Below are 26,031 nucleotides of genomic sequence, written 5' to 3'. Positions count from 1 at the left end.
AATTCCTGGCGTTCTCTGACAGCGTTTCCAGCGGAACGCCCTCATACCTTGACAGGACTTTTGCAGCCCTTCTCTTGTTCCTGTGGAACGATCCCTTGTGGGACTCTTCTTGAGAAGGGGTCCGACCTGAAGTTGCCCTCGCCGTCGTACCCCCGGATGATGTCTTCCTTATGGCTCCTTTCTCCTTTGGCTCAGTGTGACCAGATCGTGGGACCCCTGTCACAGCCGTGGGGAGAACAGTCACACGGGCGCCCAGCATCAGCAGGCGCGTCAGTGTTCGCCGTTGCCAGCCCAACTACCTTCGCCGCCATACTGGTGCTTGCCCCCGTCCGATCACCTAAGACTGTGTTAACTGAGGTTGCCCTCTTGTCGTCCATGGGGAGCCGACCCGTCGTTTCCAACGCAGTCGCTCCTCCGGTTAAAGTAGCTGTTGCGGCCCCGTTTTCCCTTGGCTCGGAGTGGCCAGGTCCAGAGACCAGTGCCACAGCCGTGGGAAAAATGGTTGCCGTTCCGGCGCTTGGTCGGTGTCCGGCAACAGCAGGCGCGTCAGGGTTCGCCGTTGCCAGCGCAACTCCCTTCGCCGCCATACTAGTGCCGACCCCCACCAAGTCGCTCTTCCCTTTAGCATTGGTAGCATTGGTAGCCCTCCCTCGTTCACTAGGGCATATGGATGCCAATGCTATTGTCCTTATCCCTGTAGAGGAGGACGAAGTATATATTTCTTTTTGTTTGTTTTTTTTTTGTTCATCTTGTTCTTACGACCCCTTGCTAGACGAGGCCAGCTTAGGGTCACCTTGTTGAAAGGGGGAAAAGTGTCGTCCGCCGCGGCAGAGCCCCTTACCGCGGTAAGACCATTTCTACTCTCTGAAGCGGCCCGGTGTCAGAGAGGCTCCGTACAAATACAGCCAGATAAACCTCCCGGCTGCAAGCCATCCAATGGGCACGGTGCCGCATAACACCCTGGATTGGGAGGGGGCAGATCTTGGTCATCGCTCACCCTAGGACTAGGCCACCGTAGTCATGGAGATCCGTATGAACCTGCATCCTACTGGGTGGCATAGTCCCGTGGTCAGCGACTAAGCCCTCGCATGGCGGCAAGATGTCTGCCCTCCGCGAGGGTATTATGTGTTAACTTATATGTCTCTTGTTATGATATATTAGCACTCACCTGGTCACTCCGTTCCTCCGGTACCGTCGCTCTTGAGCACCTGTTGCTGAAAAAAGGAACTCAAAAACATTTTTGCTTTACATACATTCCTCTTTTGAGCGTGATAGCTGCGATCCATTGCCCATCATTTAACTTGGGATATTCTACACGGTGGTGTGCTTAGGCACGAAAGTGCGTGGGAAGAAAATCCCAATAGTTATTCGCTAAAACGCAGAAATTGCTGCTTAGTGGGTAGTAAGGAGAAATACTGCAAGAATTTTTACAGCAGTTCTCAACGGAATGCAAAAACTTGGAAAAATGGTGTAAAAAAACCCAAACAAAATAATTTAAAAAAGATGTAAAAGCAAAATGAAATAAAGAAAAGTGTAAAATATCGTAAAGTTTTCCAAGAAAAATTACTCTAACGCAAAAACCCAACTGAATTTTGCCCAAAAACCAAAAGGAGAAAGTTATAAATCAAACATAAACAAAAATAAAAAGTGAGGTTTCTTACCCCTCTGTCCTATCGTAAGTGATCATCTAAGTGTACATATAATACAATAAATTATATAAACATCAACAAAAATCATCCGATGCCTTATTTGGGTTCCGGATTTCCAATTTCCAATGCTTGATATCCCTTGGTGTTGTTGTTATGGTGATGGTGATGGGGGCTGTAGTTGCAGTTGCCGCTGTCTATCGGGCGTCTGCCGCTTCTTTTGCCTCAATGTTGTTGGGCTTTCTTTCAACTTAGGTTTCTCTGTATTGGTGATGGTGTGGTAGCGGTTTTGTTTAGTGTTGTGGTACGCGATTGGTTTTGTCTTGTTTTACTGGAGCTGGGCGTATTTAATTCAGGCATGGTGGCATCAAATTACTATTAGGCTTGTGGCTGTGGTTGATATCTAGTTGGTGATGCTGTTTGGGTATGTGCTCCTGTGCTAAGCAAGTGGTGGTGTGCAGTATGTGTGGTGTTTGCTTCGGTGATGCGATCTAACAAAAAAATATAAAAAAACCAAAATAGAATTTTACTAGCAATATCTCGCAGTGGATATCTTGCGCATGCGCATGCAATAAATAACTTTTTCTTTTATATTTTCTGTTTGTTCAAATATCCATAACCGCACAGTTGTGAGCCTATCTGGCGGCAAGGATTGGGGCAATGGAACCTTTTATTTGCCTTGCTTTAACGACGGAGCATGGAGAATCCCAGACCCCCGTTCGTAAGCCAAGGGAAATATCTATTGACTACAGAAGCACAATTTTTTGAACTTACCTTGTACTCAGGCAAGTTGCCGAGGTTACACAAATCTGGGGGAGATGTATCCCGGTATCCCGTGAGACATAAATCTTTGGTCTAAATTTCAATCCGTGTTAACTTTAAGGACCGCAATCGCAATATATTCGCGCACAACTTCTAGTTTGTTCCTTTTTTGTTCAAAGGAAAATCAAAGACTTCCACTAAGCACTTTAGCACTTCACTGCACAGTTTACTTTCAACTTTGGCCCGTTGCCTTTTAGAGCCAATCCCGGCCTATAGAAAGTTAAGTTAGAAATGAACAATTTTCACCAACACTTATGCAACTTACTTTTAGCTTTCCCGTATTCACACGTACATGGTCACCCACTCACACACTCATCCGCGCACAAACTTTCGCTACATGATGCCCACACTACTTAAACAATGTTGCTAGCACTTCTCCAATGTTGTTGTGAGCAGTATGCGAGTGTGTGTACATGTTGCGTGCCACTTTTAGCCAATGTGAAGGAAAGGCCTGCGTTACAGGCTCGCGACCGCCGATGGTGCCCACGAGCATACCTGCTTGCCGCCACTCCTCACCAAACAAACATGCAGCTACATTACAATGTAGGACACATGATTCAATCACAAGAGGTTTTTCTCTGTAGGAAAGAACTGATATCCATAGACAATAGGATTTTTTTTCCTTTTTTGTGAGCTTATTTATAAAGGTTTTTCTACTCAGATTGTAAGGAATAACTTAACTTTTTGTTCCACTTTACTTTTGGTTAAACCATGTAGGCTACTGAGTGGAACATCGCCCTATCTCGAATGTCGTTTCGAAAATTCCCAATCTCAGAAACCTTTACAAAAACGACTTATATGAGATTTTATTTGAAGAACGCCCTATATCAGAATTGGGTTGCAGAACGCCCTGTCTCAGAATTTCTTTAAATGGCCTCAATATATGTATATGAAAACAAATTCTATGATGTGCGTTCTAAGACGGGACGTTGCTTAACTGAATTCTGAGAAAAGAAATAAATTTTGAGGCAAAGCAGTTTTGAAACGGCAGCCCAAGTAAGGTGATATTCCAGTCATTTGTTCATATACGGCTTTATCCTCTTCAAAGCAAAGGCTTCCTTAACCAATTTAAATTTTTATAGTTTTCTGCAAATATGCTCATCAAAAGCTGTTTTTTTTATTTTTTTTATTTTTACGTATTGTAGTTTAGCCTAGCTAAGCGTCGTGTTTTAGAATAATACTATATGCCTTTCTTCGCCTTGAAGCTACCAAAGCGTTTATGTAAATATGTATGTATGTAAGTACATATGATTTTGTGCTAATTAGAATTTGACTCTACAAAAACAATGTACGGGTAAATAAGCAAACTTTAAAAGATAATATATCATGAACAAATTAACCAATTTAAATTTTTATAGTTTTCTGCAAATATGCTCATCAAAAGCTTTCTTTTAGTGTATATTTCATATCTGTACGTGTTGCAGTTTAGCCTAGCTAAGCGTCGTGTTTTAGAATGATACTATACCACGTTCGCCACTCAGCGTCACATATATGTGACGTGGGGTATTTAAAAAAAACTCATGTCACATATATGTGTCTTAAAATTACTAAAATGTATTGAGCTGTTATTTCATGAAGGTTTGTAGGAAGTAATTTTCTTGCATGTTTTAGTATCTGGCAAGGTGTCAAATATGTACAAAATCTGCGGTTTGGGTATGGGCTGAGCCGGTATTTTAAAATTTCGCTTTTTAAAGGGGTATTCCCCGAATTTTTTCAATGTGCTAATTAATGTGAAAATAAGTTTGAAATATGCTTTCATCAGTTCATTCGTGTCACAATAGCATTAGAAGAAGGTTCTTATAAGTAAAAGTGTGCATATTTTTTAAGGTAAGTTTTTTTACAATGCTTCAACTATTTTATACTAACATAGAAAACATATAACTATTTATATATATGTGTATATTTTTCGTTTATTGTTTAGAATGGAGGGTCGTAGACGAAGGCAAATATCTGAGGAGGAAATTCTTGAAGCCATTTTGAATTCCAGCGAAAGCGACCTGGACTTTGAGGATTCTGGAAGCAGCTTCTCCCCAGAAAGTGAGGACGAAGAGTCTGGGGAAGAAAATTACTCAGAAGGTGGGATAGAGATAGAATAAACCGATCTTGGTGGAGACGTTACCAATGAAAATGAGTGGATGGATTTGGAGCCCGAAATCCAAAACATGGAATTTACACGTGAAGAGAAAATTTCTATTGATTTACCACCTAGTGCAAAACCCATAGATTATTTTATGAAAATATTTGATGCAGTGCTTGTAAAGAAAATTGTTTTTTGGACAAATGCACGTGCTAATTTTTTATCTAAAAATGAGAAATTGGGGACGAAATCTAATCTTCAACGAAGGTTTTCCGATTTACCAAGGGCTTTGCGGGTTATATCCTATATTCTTCGGTTTTTCCAGAATACGCACCCAAAAACTAAAGCCTCCTTGAAAAGGGATTCTCATTCGATCGCTCCTGACGAAATAGAAAAAACAACGCGAAGATTGATAACAATATGCCAGAGGCAACATTATCAAGAAGAGTACGCAAACTTGAAGTCAGGAAATCTAATAAATGGGAAGAGTGAGATTCTACCCCTGAACCCATATATAGATGAAGAAGGCATCATTCGAACTGGGGGGCGGACTGGGGCATCGAAAGACATGTCCCATAATGAAAGTCATCCCATTATTCTTCCTTATACTTGCAGGTTATCCAGACTTATCGTCCAATCCTCTCATGAGACCACCCTGCATGGAGGGAACCAGCTGATGCTACGTCATATTCGCACTCAGTACTGGATCCCACGCGTTAAAGTCATGATAAGGTCGGTTATCCACAACTGTAAAGTCTGCACTATTTACAGGAAGCGGACACAAACGCAACTTATGGGGATCCTTCCGAAAGAGCGCACCACCTTTACTAGGGCCTTCACTAACACTGGGGTAGATTTCGCGGGACCATTCGATATAAAATCCTACCGAGGGAGGGGATGTCGAATTTCAAAAGGATACGTTTGCCTGTTTGTCTGCTTTTCGACGAAAGCCATCCATCTAGAAGCGACAAACGATCTTAGTACCGGGTCCTTCCTAGCTGCCTTCGCCAGATTTGTATCCAGACGAGGCTGTCCGAAAAACGTTTACTCCGACAATGGTACTAACTTTGTCGGAGCTTCTCGATCTTTACGATCCGAGTTTAAAGCATTTCTGCGTGAAGCAAGGGACGGAACGTTGACTAAGTATAGCCATCACATTATAGAATGGCATTTTATACCGCCAAGCGCTCCTCACATGGGAGGTTTGTGGGAAGCGGGGGTAAAAAGTTTTAAGACCCACTTTAAAAAAATCGCGTCCGATCATAAATATACTTTCGAAGAGTTTACAACCCTCTTATGTCGAATTGAGGCCTGCCTCAACTCGAGACCTCTAAGTCCCTCATCCAACGACCCTTCCGACCTGGAGCCACTTACACCAGACCATTTTCTCGTAGGTGGGCATCTTCTAGCTCCACCTGAACTCGACTGTAGTGAAAACCCTGCCTCCATTGTAAACCGATGGCAAAAGATGAAAGCCCTTCATCAAACCTTTTGCAAAAGATGGAAATCGGAATATCTCACCGAGATCCAGAAACGGTATAAATGGAAACATCCACAATCCAACTTAAAACCGGGGGACCTAGTCGTCATCAAGGAGGATAACCTACAACCGAACGAGTGGAAAATGGGGAGAGTCGTCAACACACACCCAGGTTCCGATAACCGCGTACGTGTTGTTGACGTTCATACAATGAAGGGACAAATTACGAGACCAATCGCGAAATTGGTACTACTTCCGCCCAACGACAAGGGAAATGAACTTTAATAGTCCATATCCCTTTATTCCAGATAACCCTGCTCTCATTCCCCTGAACAAGGCCAACATACCCTAACGCAGACTCACTATCTGCCCCAGAATACAATTGAATTAGCAACCACACATTCAAACTTAAAAGTATTTTCGAATATAAAATTAAGATACACGTCGTAAAGGTGTAAAAGTGCAAATAAATGTTTAACAAGCCGGCCCAATAAAACCGCACGGCGTTCTTTGCCCTAACCCAAATAAGCATGCGTTGCGACAATGTAAAGCATGTGTGCAAACGTCGAATCTAAATGTTACGCAGAACAAAAATTGGAAATCGAGTTAGTTTTTCACGCAGCAAATTCAACTTGGGTTGCTCTCATATAACTTGTATGTACATGAGACATTTTTGACAAAAAATTACTTGCGTGCGTTTATATTGGGTTGGCTGTAAGAAACACAAGGTGGTGTTCCGAATAGCAATCCGGCCTGTTCTGGATTCCGACTCGCTTTGAAAGGTCAGGCGGGGTTGATTCCGAGTCGATTTCTTTTTGGTGTTCTCAGTTCCGATTTAAACAAATCGATTCGAAGCTAATTTCGTATCGTTTTTCATATCGAGTCGATAATAAAGCGAAACAGCTGTTTTTATTTATTTTGGTTTTAGTTAAATTAAAATTGTGCAAAAATTTGAACAAAATACCAGCACCAATGGTTTTCGGAAATGCAGAGGCAACAAGACAATTGCAATTTTGCATAAAAAAAAAAAAAAAACGCTAAAGAATCGATCGATCGAAATTGAGAACACGTCGGCTTGCTTTCGGCCGGAATCGCTTTGCTTGGGTGGGACAATTTTTGATAGGAGTTTTCAAATTGAGATTTATTATACTACGTAAACAAATAGTCCAGCAAAACGTTGTAATAAATCTTCCCAATAAAACGAATAATTTAATAAAACTTATTTGTGGGGAAAATAATGTAATGATCTGTGCTTAATTGGCTAAATACTTTCGATTCCGGAGAACCGGTCTGAATAACTTAAATCCCAATTTGAATATCCTAATATTTTCCACACAAGACAACTAAAAGTGGAAACGACATTTTACAAATTCATGGATGTCACATCCATGCGTACATGTGAGGAAAACACATATACATAAAATAGTTAAGAGATCATCTAAGAACCACACATAAACGAATATGTCCATAGTGTGGCCAGTTGTTTGTTCCGTACAAAGTGTTTAAAATTAAAATTTTTATATGGGAAAAAAAAATTGTAACAAATGTGAAACACCCTTCAGGAAACAAGTTTTTTTTCAAAAATCATTACAAACTTCCATTTTTTGTACTCCAAAAATTCTAAATAAAAGTTTGAAATTTCCATGAAGACTTGCAAAAACTATTTATTCCTTTTTTACTTTTGGATCAACCAAGAAAAATAAGATAACAGAAATTTTGCAAACATTACTCGCAGTTACTGAAATATTGTAAGGATAATGAGCGATATTCAAATAATTTCAATTTTACCCTCAATGAACAAGAACTTTGTATTGGTTTTTTTAATGTTAACCATCAAGAGTAATGTCAGAGCACATTTTAATGACAATACACAGTTAGAGTGGGAAGGATAGGAAACAAGAGATTGGGCATAGCCTTTAACTTCCTGTAACTACATATTTATTCCTATAATTTAACACAAATAGCACGTTATTTCATAATTTACTAAAAGGTATTTCCGCAAGTTGCACTATCTATACCAATTCTGAGAACCCCTATCAGCATTAAAAAACACCACCCAGCACACATAATACATGCGCATGGGTGCCACTGAGTATACAGGACTACGACCAAATATGCTATACAAGCATGCTGGTATTAATACGGCTGTATATGAGTCCAAGCCATAATCGAAGAGTTCGCCTAATGGCCCAGCTAGGCCTATACGACGCGCTCGTTTGCCATCAATTCCATCCAATGTATAAGCTAAGAATATATTTATTGCGCAACAAAGCACAACCCACACATACGCAACGTAGCCACCAACCGACTATCCAAAACCAATCAAACACAAGGGATGGAGGAAGTTATTATTTTTCACTTAGCAAAATCAAACCATTTCTTCACTTTGTCCTATTTGATTTCATGGAATCATACACAAGTTTCGGTTTTGTTGCATTTGCATTCAGCTGAAGTAGATTTATTCACAACTTAATTCACATTATTAATTAGAAAAAAAATGCGTACGTAACACACCCCACCACAAATTGTTCAACTATTCAGATTTCGTACATACACTAAATAAGCTTTAGCACAAATAAATTTGTTCTGCTGTACTTCGAATGACTTAAGCGTTTCGCGTCCTTTACGAGCTGTCCGCCGGCCGCAGCGGGGTCAGTGGACAACAATCGCCAATAGATAAAACCACGATCACGCAAATCAGGATTATCTGAATCTTGCGTAGCTAAAGAAAGTACATGTTGCATGAGCTCTTGCGCGCAGATGGGCGTTTTAAGAATAATTTAACCGCAGCGGTCAACAATTGCAATCGCACTTGAGTGTTTTTATCTTGGAAGCCTTCCAAAAAGCTATCGAGTAATTCATCAGCATTATCAATACGCCCAGCCTATTCCCCCATAATCCAAACCATGGAGGCACGTGCCTCAGGCTCATCGAGTGTCTCAAGATTCTCACAAAGTGTGCTAATAATGCTTTCAAATTTATTCGGGTACTGGCGGAAAATGTCTTTAATTACAACAATTGCCTCTTGAACAACATAATTTACTTTGGTTTGAATCAAATCGAGAAGTGTAGAAACGCAGCGTTCGGCTGATGGTTCAACCTTCATAGCACAACGCGCAATGGCGCGTACAGCCTTGCGCACAAAATCTACATCCACCTCAGTGGCATATTCTTTAATTCACTAAAAACTTGTGCAATGTCGGTTGGATTGGTCAAACGTATCATAATGTCACGCTTTTCTAATTTTACATTAATTGGATAATTATACTTAACAAAGAACGCTTTTATCTCATGCTTAAGAATGTCTGGGCGCTTTTGCACAATTGAATTTATGTTACGCAGTGCCACATATTGAACCTCGGGCTCTGGGGAGGGTAGTGTCACGAATGGTGGCGCCAACTTCTTAGTGAGTGTGGCACCGGAATCGCTATCACTTGAAAGCATTTCTAATAATTTCTAATTTCATAAGCACTTTACCAGCGCTCAACACAACTGCTGCATTAGCGTGCGCTTAACGTGGTGTCAAAAAAATCAAATCAATTGAGCTTCGCGCTATCTTCAGGACTATAATTAGCCAATGAATCAAGAATGAATACTTGTCCCTATTCGGTGCATTCGTTAAGCGCAGTAAGCAATTTGTTAATAGTAACTGCGTTCAATTCTACAAGGGGTTGACCCGACTGACTGGCTTCGGTGGTTTCACCCAGTGCAGCAACAGCATTGGCCACCACCATGGGATTCGAATCGGAGAGTGAATCTTTTGATCAATCTTAAAGTTCTTGATCTTCGACCATTGATGATAAGATGTCATAAGGCTTATCACACACCGCGGCTGTTTTACGTACCTAGGTATCCTCATCCTTCAAGCACCTTCGTGGTGGCTCGCGTAAATATTCGGTTGTCTTACTGATGCGTATACATCCCATCGTACGTACAGCCAAAGTACGTAGAAGGGGATTGGAGTCTTCGCAGTCCTACACAGGCGTATTAGCTGCCGTAATTGCCGTCTCTGATTGCGATGTATCGCAATTCATTAAACATCAATAAACCATTTTTTTTGGGCTCCAGGTTGTCCGTTTGCATACAATTGACCACATCAAGAAAGCGCGTAAAATTTCGCTTCCCAGCGTTACCATGGAATGAAAACCTGAAAATAAAAATATAAAATTAGTCAATAAAAAGTAAGTTTACGCAGTTTATCATCTTTACTCACCGCGTGTTTTATACGAATGACATTTTTTTTTTTTCATTCAGGAAATGAAAAAAAAAAAAAATTGTAACAAATGTCAAATGTCTACACTTTTCTTTGACAGTCAATGCACGGCAGCACCGACATTAGGCCTCATGCGCAATCATCGCGCACACTACACGTCACGTACTACAGGCCGCACTACACGTCATGCACTACACGCCGCACTACACGTCACGCACTGTAGGCAGCACGACATATCGAGCACAACACGCCACACATGTCGCGTATTACATATCTGCACCAATCATTCATTTGGTCGAGATTTAAAATACTTAATTCCACGAATCCCAACATTATACCCGTCAAAATAATGTTGAATGGTGGAAGTGCAACTCTGTAATACCTTTTCAGCCAGGTTTCGAACCGTTCCGTGTGGTGGTAGGCCACTTGTCGTGAAAACAAAGTTCACCACAAACCAAAAAATAAATCTTTAGGCCTACTTCGGCGACATCTACCGACATAAAATAAATTATAAAATCCCTACAAAAATTTGGTCACAAAACCTAATCACGCCCATGCAAGTGTGACTAGGAATATAACCTATGACCGTAAGGCGCTAAAGCACCAGCCACATCGCATGGATGCGTGCTAAATCCGTTTTTTTCTTCTTTCTTCTTTTTTTTTTTTTTTTTCTCTATTTATTCAATATGTATAAATACAACAAGTGTTAAGGAAATTTATTAACAGATGTTGTGAAAATGAAAATGGTAAAGATATTTTCGGAAATTATTTTATGAATTTGACAACTTACGTGAACGGGCGATTACGTGTTCCTTTGCTGGCTGCTGGATCAAAAGAGGACGAGCCTCTTTGCAACATGAGCCGATGAACCCGAGATACAGCTCCTTCGTTGGGTTTCCCGGCAACAAAGTTGCTATACCGCGGGCTCACAGCGGTAAAAATCTAAGATACATGCGTACCACCACTCACACATGCCTGTGTGTATTAGTGATCACAAGCATATGCGGGTGGTAGTAAACGAAGGAAAGAAGAACATTATGTTACGAGGGAGGGGAGATATATTTAGGCCTGTGGCCTAAACATACCGGCCCCCTTGCCGTAAGCAACAAAGGAAACATTAAAAAAAAACACTGTGAATTCTCTTGTATTAATACGAAACCCTTTTTGGTGTTTTTATTTTCTTATTTTTTTCGCCTTAACTATTATTTAACAAATACGTGGGTGCGCGCCGTTGCCACCACGCATTTGTTCATGGTCCTTACCACGCCGGTAAGAAGAGCCAATCACCAAGAACTACAGTCCACTCCACTCCCTAGGCAATTAAATCGAGGAAGAAGAGATTTACAATAGTGATAATATATTCATCAGCAATTGGCATACACAAACAGATTTGAGCGACATCCAACCTCCAAACAACATCAACAACACCGACAATCCACAAAAGTCAATCTACTAATCCGGATCAGCAATTTATTGAAAGGTACGTGGTTTGAAAATATTCCGTGCTAGGTAGGGTTTTCCTTTTCACTTTTAATAAAATTTCACAAAATAAAATTACAAATTACAAAGTGACTTTTTTATATGTAATAGTGCAAGTGATTTTGTTTTTTTTCCGTGAAGTGAGAAGTCTCATCTTGTGCAAAAATTTGAAAAAGGCGCTTAACGCAGTTATTTAAAGTTTGTGCAACACGCCTTGTGACTATCCGGAACTATCCCCCACCAGCGGTAAGATTTTCCGGACACAGCTCAAGGTAGCACAACACTGTTCTAAAAGGTTAACATAACCTCAAACACCGATTTGCGTCACTTTTCGATTTTCACCTTTGCAGGATTTATCTGAAAAAATTAATTTAATCCACTGCACAAAAATTCGATTTGTTAAGGTTGCTTATTCAGAAACCTGTAAATTTATTTTAGGCGCACATTTAATTAAATAAAATTTTCTCCCACATAAAAATCACTTGCACTTATTTACACGGGCAATACGTTTGCAATTTAGTTTGGTGCTATAGTACAAAGTGCACTTAGTTACATACACATATATTGTTGTTGTTGTTTGGGTGGCCAAAAGGCTTATTTCCTGTTCAATTTTTTAAAAATTGAATTATTTTTATTTTTCACTTGCGGCAATACACAAATCAGTTTTTGACTGATCTAATTTTTTGTGATACAAAAGATCACAGCCCTTGGTTAAATTACCAAAAAGTCCATAACGAACGTTCATACATTTCTTTATTTTTTCACTAACACCACTTTCTTCACTAGCCATTACTTATTGGCTTACACAAGTCATTGGCACATCTGCATTAGAGCATTCTTTGAATAATTACGTGGGTGCGCGCCGTTGCCACCACGAAAATTGCACATTCTTTAAATTAATTCCTAGCTTTCTCGCAAGCTTCGAGGCCACTTCCTCGAGAGATCTCTCTCAAACACAGTCCTTCGTTTCAGTTCATTTTCACTCAATACTCTCTGCAAAGGCAATTAATCAATTAATATTTCAATAAATTTTCATATAATGGATACCTATACACGCCAAGCAGATGCAGTGACGGAGTATGAAAATGACTTCAACGACATGTCACCTTCACAACACAGTAAACACTCCCTAATATACCAAAGGGATGAGTTAAAAACTCTGTGGGAAGCTATGAAGGTGACATACGAAAAGCTCTTAGGTTCATCAGAGCTTGATTCAAAGGACTTATCGGCTATCAAGAAGAAGCATAAAATGTGCTATTTCAGCTTCCTAAAGTGTCAGGCGGCAATAGCTGAGCTTTTGGAAAATTTTGAAAAGAAAGATAAGAAAGCAGATGTCTCAGATAATATGGAATATCATGTGCGCCTGCCAGCATGTGATACGGATATTTTCAAAGGTGACTATATTTCATATAAAAAAGGTAATCGGTTTATGTATTACAATGCCCTTAAATAAAAAGCCGGAAATGAGATTGTTTTGGAGCAAAGATCCTCTTTATTTTCAAAATATTTTCGGAGCAACTATGAGTCGCATAAAATTTGAAAATATACTTCGTTGTATGTGTTTCTATTTTCATGACCAATGTGATAGATCCAACCGTCTACACAAAATTGAAAATGTGGTAAACCATATTCTTCAAAACATAAAAAAAATCTATAGTCCCCCGCAAAACTTATCTTTGGATGAAGCTCTTCTTTTGTGGAGGGGAAGACTTTTATTTCGGCAGTATATTCCAAATAAAAGACATAAATATGGAATAAAATTTTACGAACTGTGTACCTCAGATGGATTTTAAATAAATTTACTTATATACACTGGAAAAACTACCGTGTGCAATGAAAAAGGACATGCATTTGGTGTTGTCGCTAAATTAATAGAGAATTACTTACAAAAAGGGCATACGCTTTACATGGACAACTATTACAATAGTGTAGATCTCGCTGAATATTTATTGAGTAATAAAACAACAATGTGTGGAACGTTGAGAAAAAATAGAAAACGGAACCCCTCATATGTCATCAAAAGCAAACTGACCCAAGGAACAACAGCAAGGAGACGAAACGCAAAAGGTGTTGTTGTTTTAAAATGGAAAGATAAACGGGACGTACTCATGATTTCTACAAAGCATAATGCTGAAAACGTAAACACAACATCGAAGAGAGGAGTAAGTATAGTCAAACCGAAAATGGTTCATGACTATAATAAAAATATGTCAGGTATCTATCGTTCCGATCAAATGGTGTCGTATTATGCGTGTCCCAGACGATCAATTCGCTGGTATATGAAGGTATTTTTTTCACCTAATAGATATATCGCTTTGGAATGCCTGCTGGATTTACAACAAAATAAATTTCGAAAATCCATTTACACTCCTGTCGTTTAGAGAAAAAATTATAAAAGCATATTTGGTTGAACCTCCAAGACAAAGATTATCTGTTCATGTAACACCCAGTACATCTACTGCTGCTCATTTTCCAGACATGACCTCTTCAAGAAAACGATGTCGCCAGTGCAGTAAAACTAAAAAGAGGACCGCAACTAAATATATATGTGGAGTCTGCAGAGACAAAGATGGCGATGTAATTGGATTATGCCCATATCCATGTTTTAGGGACTGGCATATCCAATAAAGCAGACATATGTACATATATAGAAAATAATAAAAATGTTTAATATATAATAAAAAAATTCAGTTTATGTTTTATTGATAGAAATCAAACTATGTAGTGACTCCCATATGTGACACCTGTACTTCCCAAAACTCATGACACTTATATGTGACTTTTGTGTATGTCACAAATACGTGGCACACAGTTTCTCTTAAGAAAATTGCTTAGAAAACTCATGTGACATATATGTGACATATTTTTTTTGTTCGTGAGTTTTTTTTGAAAGCACAAAAAATCAACGAGTGGCGAACGTGATACTAGTATGTAACCCCCGATAACCGGGTGTGTTTTTTAGCAAAAAATTATATCTCACACTTTGATAGATAAAAGCTGATGATGATTTAATTTTATAAAAAATATTTTATTTATACCTATGTATATATGTATAAATACATATCGTCGACCCGGCGGTAAAAGCTGCTAAGTCCACTTTTCACTCAAAACGACTTTTTGATACAGATAGAAAAGACCATGATTTCTGCGCTTCCCCAGGCAGTCGGTTCTATGTACCGGAGCGTCTCGGTATTTTTCCCGACCAAGAACTGTCATTTCAGTGTGACCCCATTTAATTTGTTTCGTCCCTCCCACAAATTGTCATCCTCCCAGCAGCTCCTTGCAGCAGGACTGCTCCATACTCTCTTACTCCGGGAAGGCATCGAATCCAATCCGGGTCCGTCTCCTGACACCGGTCCTGAGAAATGGTTTTGCTGCATCTGCCGGAAAAGAATCTTTTTGGAAGGTCATACTCTGTTCAGTGTGTCTCGTGCAAGGGATGGTTGCGTCGGACTGGTTGTTCTGGGCTTGATCCCAAAACTCGACGTCCACGTAACTTTTATAAATCTTTTGTGGCTCCTTGCTGTTCACGCCCAAGGGCGTCCCGTAGTCTACGCCTAAGCGCCCCCCACTACCTTCCAGCAGCCCCGCTGCTCAGCAAGCCACAACAAGTACTCGCTGCTGCTCGCGCCCCACGGCGCCAACAACTCAAACAGCTGATACCACTCATAACTACTACCTTCGTAGTAGAGTTGGTAGCAATGCTGAGCATCAGCCCCTGCCCCCGTCTTCTCCCCCACCCCCTCTTTTCCGGCAGCAATCGTGCAGGTCAGGGAAACAGACTCTTAGTCCCTACCTCCGTCTGCCAGCACAGAATATATAGGTTTGCGACATCCGCCCAATGCAGCTCTTGCCTTGGGTGGTGCCACTTTCCTAGATGTTCTGGTCTCCGCGACGGCAACCCTCCGACGGGTTTCATCGCGCCATGTTGCCAGGTCGCAAACCCAAATCATCCGGGTACCCCAATGCTTGCCCAAGGACGCCCAGTCCCAGGGCCACAACAGCAATTGCATCCTGGCCTTCCACAACCCAGGCGTAGTCACCCGTCACTTACCCCCAGAGTGGCGGCGTCTCCCCTTATGCACTTCAGAATTCTGCAGTTAAACTGTAATGGACTAACTGGGAAGATTACGGAGATAGTCGATTTCATGAAGCGGCACAACATCCGCATTGCTGCGATTCAAGAGACTAAACTCACAGCAAGATCTGCATTGCAGACCTGCTCTGGGTATAATGTCCACAGGAAAGACCGCGAGAGCGGAAATGGAGGCGGCCTCGCGTTTATCATACACCTCTCTGTGCAATATTATATATTTGATCCTGGCATCGACCGCAGGGACAAGGTCTTAGAACGTCAAGGCCTATCTGTCCGGTCAGGCGATGCAAACCTAGAAATCATCAACATCTACATCCCTCCTGCCACCTGTTGCCCCAGTGGATACCGCCCTAATATCAGGGCCTTACTCACTGGCAACAATCGCATTATCTTAGGCGATTTCAATGTCCATCATGATCTATGGCATTCAAACTTGTGGGCGGACAGTAGGGGTGAGATGATGGCGGATCAAATAGAAGAAACGACGTTCTTCACAATAAACGGAGACGCCCCCACACGTATGGTAGGAAGCTGTCACAGCTCGCCAGATATCTCAATCGTGAGCGCAGAACTCGTAAACTGCATCAACTGGCAGCCGATGGTAACATTGGCATCCGACCACCTGCCCATACTTATTTCGCTCGAGCGTACCGCCGACTTCATCGTCACTGAAAAACGCACTTTCATAAACTTCAAAAAAGGAAAGTGGTAAGAATATAAATCCTTTACAGACAACCGCTTTGCTGCCCTCCCTATCCCGACTGATGCCCGCCAAGTGGAGCGTGCCTTCCGTAAGGTCATTGAAACCGCCTCGGCACGTTTCATTCCCGCCGGAAGAATTCCCGAAATCCGGCCCACTTCGCGGCGGAGGCCGCAAACTTAGCGAGAGAACGTGACCTTATAAGACAGCTTGATCCAGGCGACCCCCAAATAAGGGATATAAACCAACACATCAGATTGCTTGTGGATGAACACAAGCGGGCGAAATGGGACGAGCACCTAAGGGGTTGTAACCTCTCTACCGGTGTGGGTAAACTTTGGTCCACCGTAAAGTCCCTATCGAATACGACTAAGCACAAAGACAAAGTTTCCATCGCCTTTGGCGACAAAGTGCTGTCGGATGCGAAAAAATGTGCGAGCGCTTTCTGCCGACAATATATAATGCATCCTACGGTCGACAAAGATAGACGGAGGACCAATAGACACGCACATAAACACAAATTCAGCGCGTCACCAATCACCATCACCGCTAAAGATGTTGAGGACGCCATTGGTCGTGCTAAACCATCCAAAGCAGTGGGCCCAGACGGCATAGCCATGCCGATGCTTAAAAGCCTAGGGAAAGAGGGTTTCAAATATTTAGCGCATGTCTTCAAGCTGTCTCTTTCCACCTTTGTCATACCCGAGAAATGGAAAATGGCCAAGGTGGTCCCGCTACTAAAGCCTGGGAAACCAGCTAACATAGGTGAGTCGTATCGTCCGATATCTCTCCTTTCGCCAGTGGCAAAGACGCTTGAAGCAATTTTGCTCCCTTATTTCCAAGCAAATTTGCAGCTAGCCCCTCATCAGCATGGCTTCAGAAAATTCCATCGCACTACCACCGCGCTAAATGCCATTAGCACCCAGATAAATTGCGGTTTAAATCAATACCCCCACCATAGAACAGTACTCGTAGCGCTAGACCTATCAAAAGCTTTTGATACGGTCAACCATGGCTCGTTACTGTAAGACCTGGAAGGGTCTACCCTTCCCCCATGTCTTAAAAGGTGGACCGCAAATTATCTGGGTGGTCGGCAGGCATCGGTTTAGAAACGAAACATAACAACCAAGGAGAATTAAACAAGGGGTGCCACAGGGTGGTGTCCTATCCCCACTTTTGTTTAATTTCTACATATCTAAGCTACCTTCACCACCGGAAGGAGTCACAATCGTTTCCTACGCCGATGAATGCACAACAATGGCCACAGGCCCAGGCCCAAATATCGATGCGCTATGCAATAAAATAAACGGCTACCTCCCTGGTCTCTCCAGTTTTTTCGGCTTGCGAAACCTGGCATTATCACCGACTAAAACTTCCTCGATCTTATTTACAACATGGACGTCCCAAATGTCGACCATTTTAAACATCCACGTCGATGGCACTACGCTACCGATTGTCCTACACCCCAAAATCTTGGGTGTGACGTTTGATCAGGATCTACATTTTGGTGAGCACGCAGCCGCAATTGTTCCGAGAATTCAGAGCCGTAACAAAATCCTCAAATCCCTCGCTGGCAGTACCTGGGGAAAAGATAAAGAAACGCTCATGACTACATACAAAGCAATTAGCCAGCCGATTACGTGCTACGCGTCACCCATATGGTCGCCAAGCCTAAAAATTACCCACTGGAAGAAACTACAGGCCTGCCAAAATACTGCTCTCAGAATCGCCACTTGCTGTCTTCTTATGTCCCCAGAACACCATCTGCATAATGAGGCGAGAATACTCCCCATCAGGGAGAGAAATGAGATGCTGACCAAACAGTTCCTGTTGAATACCCAGATCAAATAGAAGAAACCTGGGCATCCCAACAGACATCTTATTGATGAACCAGCACCGCCTAGGGGCTTAAGGAGTCATCTCCGTAAGCATTTTGAGGAAATACGGCACCTGAGAACCCAGCCGTATGAAGTGAAAAAACACAAGCAGGTCCTTGGTGAACTCCATAAACAGGCGTCGGACCTTTATGCCGGGAATTGCCCGGTGAATCCAGTACTTAAAGAAAATTATCCAAAACTCGCGGAAGAGGAACGCATACTCCCCAGGGAAACGCGTGTCACTCTTGCTCAACTTCGTTCTGGATACTGTAACAGGTTAAACTGTTACCTATCCAGAATCAACCCCGACATACAAAATGTATGCCCCGCTTGCAATGACACCAACCATCTCTTTAATTGTAATGTGGAACCAACGCCTCTAACACCACTTTCCTTATGGTCCACCCCTGTTGAAACTGCAAGTTTCCTTGGACTCCCGTTAGAGGATATTGATGACAATTTGTGATCGGTCGCGGCTATTAGGTGGGGCGAGCATTGCTACAACAACAACAACAACAACAGGATGATTTCTGCACAGGACGGTAAACTAAAAGAATATGTTCAGTGTTCAGAAGTCATAAAAATTACTGAAAGTAAAACCTGTATCTATAGCGAGATAATATTGCGGTTCGAATATGGACTCGTCGGATATGTATTTCGTCGGGATTACATTCGTTCGGTCAGTATTTTGGCTCGCCTTTAGTTCCATTTCGGTTACAGTTTTTAGTTTAAATTTCGATTCTGATTTTGTTTCCGGTTTCGGCCCCACCTTCGGTTTTGGTTACGGCTTTATTTTCGGCTCGGATTTAATTTCAGTGCGTTTTGCTTTTGTTCCGTTTTTGGTTTCTGATACCATTTTGGTTACGGTTTCGAAGTCGGAATTGAAAATAAAACTAAAATCAAAATCAAATACAAAATCAAAATCGAAATCGGACTCGAAGTTAAAAATTTAAACCGAAGCCGGTTTCGATAATCGACATATGTATGTATCTTACAGTGTCATAATCATGCTCATAAACAACGTACAGTCAGCAAAGATCTTTACACATCAAAATTAGCGTAAATACAATGCAGAGCAGAAACTTTGAGCCTGTTTTTTTCAGTGTAAAAAACCGGCACCTGCATCCCTTTGCATTTACCCGTTCTCTTCTACCACTTAAAGAAGTACGCGCTCTGCGAACTCTTCTTGGTCGTCCTCTAGGCATTATTATATTTTAAAAATATGCAAGTACCTTGCTTTTCTTAAAACTAATTTGCACTGTTAACGTTGTTTTGAGTGAATTGTCAATTCCAATGCAATTGTCATTTCATACAAATTATTGCCGTCCCACCAAAATTTTGAAAGAAATTCGCAGCAGCTTAAATTATACGAATAAGGGAGTCAAAAGAAAACAAAATTAGATAAACACCACTGATGACCTGATACGAAACTTTTATTCTCTCTCAATTCGTTTCCAGGAATGGGGCTCGAAATCAGCTGTCTGTTCATTCAATTGTAAACAAAAGTTCATTCGTTATAAACAAAAGTTCATTCGTTTCCAAGAATGGGGTCTGAAGTCAGATGGCTATAGAGTTGCCTAAAATACGCAAAAAAAATTTCCAAGAAATCCGTTCGGTTTCATTATTTTCAAATAAATCAGCAAGTAAGCTGATAAAAACTTATTAAAATTTATAAAAAAGGTAAAGTTTTGTAGAAATGTTTTGTGGTAGATAAGTGAAAAAATATGAAATAATATATTTCAATTGCGTTGCTTTGCTTTGTTGCTCTGGCACCGCCATAAGATAACAATAAGCGGCTAGTCCCTTTTTTCACTTTGATGCGGCCAAAACGTTTATGTACATACATATGTATATCCACATACAATAAAAAACGCATGATAAAAACTTATTAAAATTAAAAAAAGGCAAAGTTTTGTAGAAATATTTTGTGGTAGATAAGTGAAAAAATATGAAATAATATATTTCGATTGCGTTGCTTTGCTTTGTTGCGCTGGCACCGCCATAAGATAAAAATGAACGGCTAGCCCCTTTTTCACTTTGTTGCGACCAAAATGGCTATGTACATACATATTTATATCCACATACAATAAAAAAACGCAAAAAATTTATAAGAAATTACGAAATTAGATCACTTGGTGAAGTATCTGCGTTGTCGTCCGCAAAAGGCTGTTAATTATACATGTTGCGTTAACCTCTACGTATACCTACAATTTATCTCAGCTGTCAAAAGTGGAATGTTGCAACGCTCCACAAAAACCTGACCTTTATGCATCCATTTACATCAATGCGAAGACTAAGAAGCTGACTTTTTCACCAATCGAAAGCTGCTACCAAAACCGATGAAAGGTGTTGTCACTGATAAATTTTCCACGGATGAAAAATAGTTATTTTTTCTTTGTGTTTGTAATCCTGACAAAAATTCCAGTTTTTTGATATCCCATTTGACAATCTTGAATAAGTTTTCGCTGAAAATTATATATTAAACCGTATCCATGTAAAATACCCCAAAGTTATTCTGAAATGCCCAAATTTGATTTTGAGCATGATGGTATCTATGGCCAATATTATAAAAAATGCACATTTTCACGCGCTCTCAGAGAGCGAGAAGTCTTTCAATCAATAGTAGGCAAGGAGAAGCTTTCAGCTATATGTACAGACGGAGCATCTGTTTTGGTTGGCCGTAAGCCGGGTTTTGTAGGGCAATTAATTAAAGCCGAAATAAATGTTCCCACGTTTCATTGTATTATACACCAACAAGCTATATTTGCAAAATCAATTGGCCTTGTCGAAGTAATGAAAACTGCTGTGCAAATATTCAATCGTTTAAAAGGTGGGCACAACGCTCTTACACATAGGAAGCTGGTAGCGTTTTTGAAGGAAATAGATTCAGAATACAAGGATGTGTTACAATTTACAGAAGTCAGGTGGCTCAGTCGGGGAAAAAGTTTAGATCGTTTATTTTGTCTTAGAGAAGAAATAGCTCGTTTTTTTGAGTCCGAGGCTCTTTCAAAGGATGCTCAAATATTTAATACCATTAGATGTCCCGAATTTTTATTACAGCTTGCTTTTCTTACAGATATTACGTTGCAAATAAATAATTTAAATCTAGTTTTGCAGGGAAGAACTAAAAGCATATGCGACTTGCTTCAAGCAATAATTGAGTTTTCCACAAAGCTAATTAGTTTCAAGAACGAAATGGCTTGCCAAAACTTTGTTAACTTTCCAAAAGTTTCCGAAATATATTCAAAATTTCCAAGTCCCCAAAAATTAGATAAATTCATGGAAGAAATAAATAATCTTTTAACAAACTTTGACAGTAGATTTAAAGATGTTTTTTTAATGAAATTGGTTATAAACATTTTTAATAGTCCATTGACATGCTCACTGGAGAATGTACCTATAAATATTCAAGATGAGCTATTAGCAATGAGGGAGGATTTAGCTATTCCATTGGAAACCGGCATTCCTTTTTGGAAAGATATTTGCCCTAACAAATACAGGGCCACCAGGGACCTTGTATTAAACATGTATTCAATGTTTTCGACAACATATATATGTGAGTCTACATTTTCGTCAATGTCTCTCATAAAACGCAAACATCGAAGCCAGCTAACGTACAAGCACTTGGAAACATTGCTCAAAATAAAGTGCTATGATAAGGAAATTCAAATTGAAAAATTATTAGAGTTTCACAGTTTATGTAAATAGTTAACTTTTTAAACTCTTTGTAGTTTGTAATTATCATTATCATCACATTGTTAGTTTATATTTCATCAAAAAATTAATATTGATTTCAAAATGTAAAAAACTTAAATAATTAATACATACTCCCCTAAGGAAAAGTTTACTACGATCACGTAAAAATTACATATACATATGTAGGTATGCTACTTTCTTTTTTGAATTACCTAACTTATTTTGAATATTCATAGTAGGTACACGAAGTACGTTAGCTTTATTTTTCTGAACACCCACATATGAATTTTAAAAAAATGTTTATTTTTAATTATTGGCAAAAAAAAAGTTAAAAAGGTTAAAAAAATTTCTATTAATATTTAGGTATTTTTATCTGTTAAGTTATGCCTACAACAGATACTTTTCGTATTACAGAACTTACTTAAATTCATAGTGCTTGAAGCACTCGCTTTATTTCGTTCAAAACCCCTATTTTAATTAAAAAAAAAAAAAAAGTTATTTATTTATTGATAAACAACTTAAGAAAAACTAAGCACAAAGCATACACACATGTTCTTTTTTATTAATATCTAAGTTAAGCCACCTTCATAATTTAACTATTAATACAACAGATACATAGATACATTTTGAATTCCGAAAATGTGCTTGAAGCACGTTAGCTTGATTTCTTTTAAAAACCCATATATGAATTAAAAAAAAAAAAAAAAAAAAATTTATATTCAAAAAAATTACCCTCCAAAAAACTTGAAAAAAGTTCAAGTAGACACAAAACATAAGATTTTTATGTTTTCCTGTCAATTTAAGTTACGTCGATCACGTTAAGATTCCTCTGTTAACTTATACAACATATACATTTTTTCCAGTGCAATACCACCAACACATAAGCATTTTTGAGCGTAACACACTAATATTCCCACATATTGCGTCCTCTCACCGTGCCGGGCTCTGCTCTAAATGCCGATGCCTGGCGTAAATTTACAGCTAAACTACAGGACAGCATTGAAGCCTTCACTCAGCGCATTGATAAAGTTGAACGTAGGCTTGAAGCATTTATATAATACTTCTATATCACTACTACTGAACTGTGCAGTCTGTCAAACATTACAGTACAGATAAAAAACGAGAGAAGGATACAAAATCTCAAGGATTTCGTTAAATTTTTGGAAAAAAGGGGCTTAAATATATGTATATTTCTACACGCCGTCTTGCTTCTATCAGTATTGCACATTTATTTAGCAATAGCCGTGTTTTTTTACACGCGTATACGTTTCGCTTGCTCGTAAAAAAAAAACGCCTATCCTCGCTTAGATAATGCTTAAGAGACCCATCTAGCGGCAGTGGTTAAATAACTCACATAACACCACAGGGTGTACCGAAAAGCGGAGACACAACCCTCTGATGGCCATAGGGTATAACATATAGCTGAATCAGTTGCGATGAGTTGTGGACACTTATAGAATACATAGAATTAGTGTAGAGGGTGAAACAAAAACATATATTTCAGTTACATCTGTGTATAATGTGTATTGAAATTTAGTAAGACAAAATTTATGCGCAGCAATTTCAGAGGTGTATTTAAAGTTTGTTGCTTAGAAGCCCATATAAATTTAAACGTAAACGTATATGGGAGTAAAACCAAGTAAGGAAGGTTAAGTTCGGGTGTAACCGAGCCTTACATACTCAGTTGAGAGCTATATTGTCAACATAAGGGAAAATAATCATGTAGGAAAATGAACCGAGGGTAACCCTGGAATGTGTTTGTATGACATGTGTATCAAATGAAAGGCATTAAAGAGTATTTTATGAGGGAGTGGGCCATAGTTCTATAGGTGGACGCCACTTAGGGATATCGCCATAAAGGTGGATCAGGGTTGACTCTAGAATTTGTTTGTACGATATGGGTATCAAATGAAAGGTTTTAGTGAGTATTTTAAAAGGGAGTGATCCTTAGTTCCATAGGTGGACGCCGTTTCGAGATATCGCCATAAAGGTGGACCAGGGGTGACCCTAGAATTTGTTTTTACGATATGGGCGTCAAATGAAAGGTATTAATGAGTATTTTAAAAGGGAGTGGTGGTAGTTGTATATGTGAAGGCGTTTTCCAGATATCGACCAAAATGTGGACCAGGGTGACCCAGAACTTCATCTGTTGGATACCGCTAAATTATTTATATATGTAATACCACGAACAGTTTTCCTGCCAAGATTTCAAGGGTTTTTTATTTCGCGCTGCAGAACTTTTTCATTTTCTTCTACTTAATATGGTATGTGTCACACCCATTTTACAAAGTTTTTTTCTAATGTTATATTTTGCGTCAATAAACCAATCCAATTACCATGTTTCATTCCTTTTTTCGTATTTGGTATAGAATTATGGCATTTTTTTCATTTTTCGCAATTTCGATCGAAAGTGGGCGTGGCCATAGTCGGACTTCGGCCATTTTTTATACCACTTCAAAGTGAGTTTGGATAAGTACGTGAACTGAGTTTAGTAAAGATATATCGATTTTTGCTCAAGTTATCGTATTAACGGCCGAGCGGAAGGACAGACGGTCGACTGTGTATAAAAACTGGGCGTGGCTTCAACCGATTCCGCTCTTTTTCACAGAAATAAGTTATCGTCCTAGAATCTAATCCCCTACCAAATTTCAAAAGGATTGGTAAATTTTTGTTCGACTTATGGCATTAAAAGTATCCTAGACAAATTAAATGAAAAAGGGCGGAGCCACGCCCATTTTGAAATTTTCTTTTATTTTTGCATTTCGTTTCACCATATCATTACTGGAGTTGAATGTTGACATAATTTACTTATATACTGTAAAGATATTAAATTTTTTGTTAAAATATTACTTTAAAAAAATTTTTTTTAAAGTGGGCGTGGTCGTTCTCCTATTTTGCTAATTTTTATTAAGCATGCATACAGTAATAGGAGTAACGTTGCTGCCAAATTTCACCATGACATCTTCAACAACTGCCAAATTACAGCTTGCAAAATTTTAAATTACCTTATTTCAAAAGTGGGCGGTGCCACGCCCATTGTCCAAAATTTTACCAATTTTCTATTTTGCGTCATTATTTTAACTCACCTACCAGGTTTCATCATTTATCCGTCTTTGGTAAATAATTACCGCACTTTTTCGGTTTTTCGAAATTTTCGATATGGGCGGGGGTTATAGTCCGATATCGTTCATTTTAAATAGCGATCTGAGATGAGTGCTCAGGAACCTACACACCAAATTTCATCAAGATACCTCAAAATTTACTCAAGTTATCGTGTTAAGGGACGGACGGACGGACATGGCTCAATCAAATTTTTTTTCGATCCTTATGATTTTGATATATGGAAGCCTATATCTATCTCGATTCCTTTATACCTGTACAACCAACCGTTATCCAATCAAAGTTAATATTCTCTGTGAGCTCTGCTCAACTGAGTATAATTAAAAAAAAATAGATTTTATTTCAACACCAATAGCAGCCATATTTTGTTTACTTCATCAATAATTTACTTCATTAAAAAACGCAAAATAAGTAAAATTTTGAAAACGTTTATATATCGTTTGTTCAAGCTAATTCTTACTTACTTACTTAATTGGCGCTTAACCGTCTAAACGGTTATGGCCGTCCAACAAGGCGCGCCAGTCGCTCCTTCGCTCCGCCAACCGGCGCCAATTGGTCACACCAAGGGAGTTTAAATCGTTTTCCACCTGGTCCTTCCAACGGAGTGGGGGCCGCCCTCTACCTCTGCTTCCATAGGCGGGTTCCGATAGAAACACTTTCCTGGCCGGAGCATCATCTTTCATTCGCATAACATGGCCTAGCCAGCGCAGCCGCTGCGTTTTAATTCGCTGGACTATGTTGATGTCTGCATATAGCTCGTACAGCTCATCATTAAATCTTCTTCGGTACTCGCCATCGCCAACGCGTAGAGGTACATAAATC

At 39.8% G+C, this 26,031-nt stretch overlaps 1 protein-coding gene and 1 pseudogene across 7 annotated transcripts in view; one reads left to right on the top strand and one right to left on the bottom strand.

Annotated features, from left to right (window-relative positions):
• The window catches only part of hgo (homogentisate 1,2-dioxygenase), a 1,123,318-nt gene that overhangs the window by 521,502 nt on the left and 575,785 nt on the right, over nucleotides 1-26,031 (top strand). The gene's annotated exons all lie outside the window — the stretch shown is intronic.
• Nucleotides 7,274-26,031, bottom strand: part of LOC137239716 (AP-1 complex subunit beta-1 pseudogene) — a 46,139-nt pseudogene continuing 27,381 nt past the window's right edge.

The sequence above is a fragment of the Eurosta solidaginis genome, chromosome 2, assembly GCF_040869045.1.
Source record: "Eurosta solidaginis isolate ZX-2024a chromosome 2, ASM4086904v1, whole genome shotgun sequence".
NCBI lineage: Eukaryota > Metazoa > Arthropoda > Insecta > Diptera > Tephritidae > Eurosta > Eurosta solidaginis.
The sequence above is the reverse complement of the archived record's forward strand: the minus strand, read 5'-3'. Positions and strand labels throughout refer to the sequence as shown.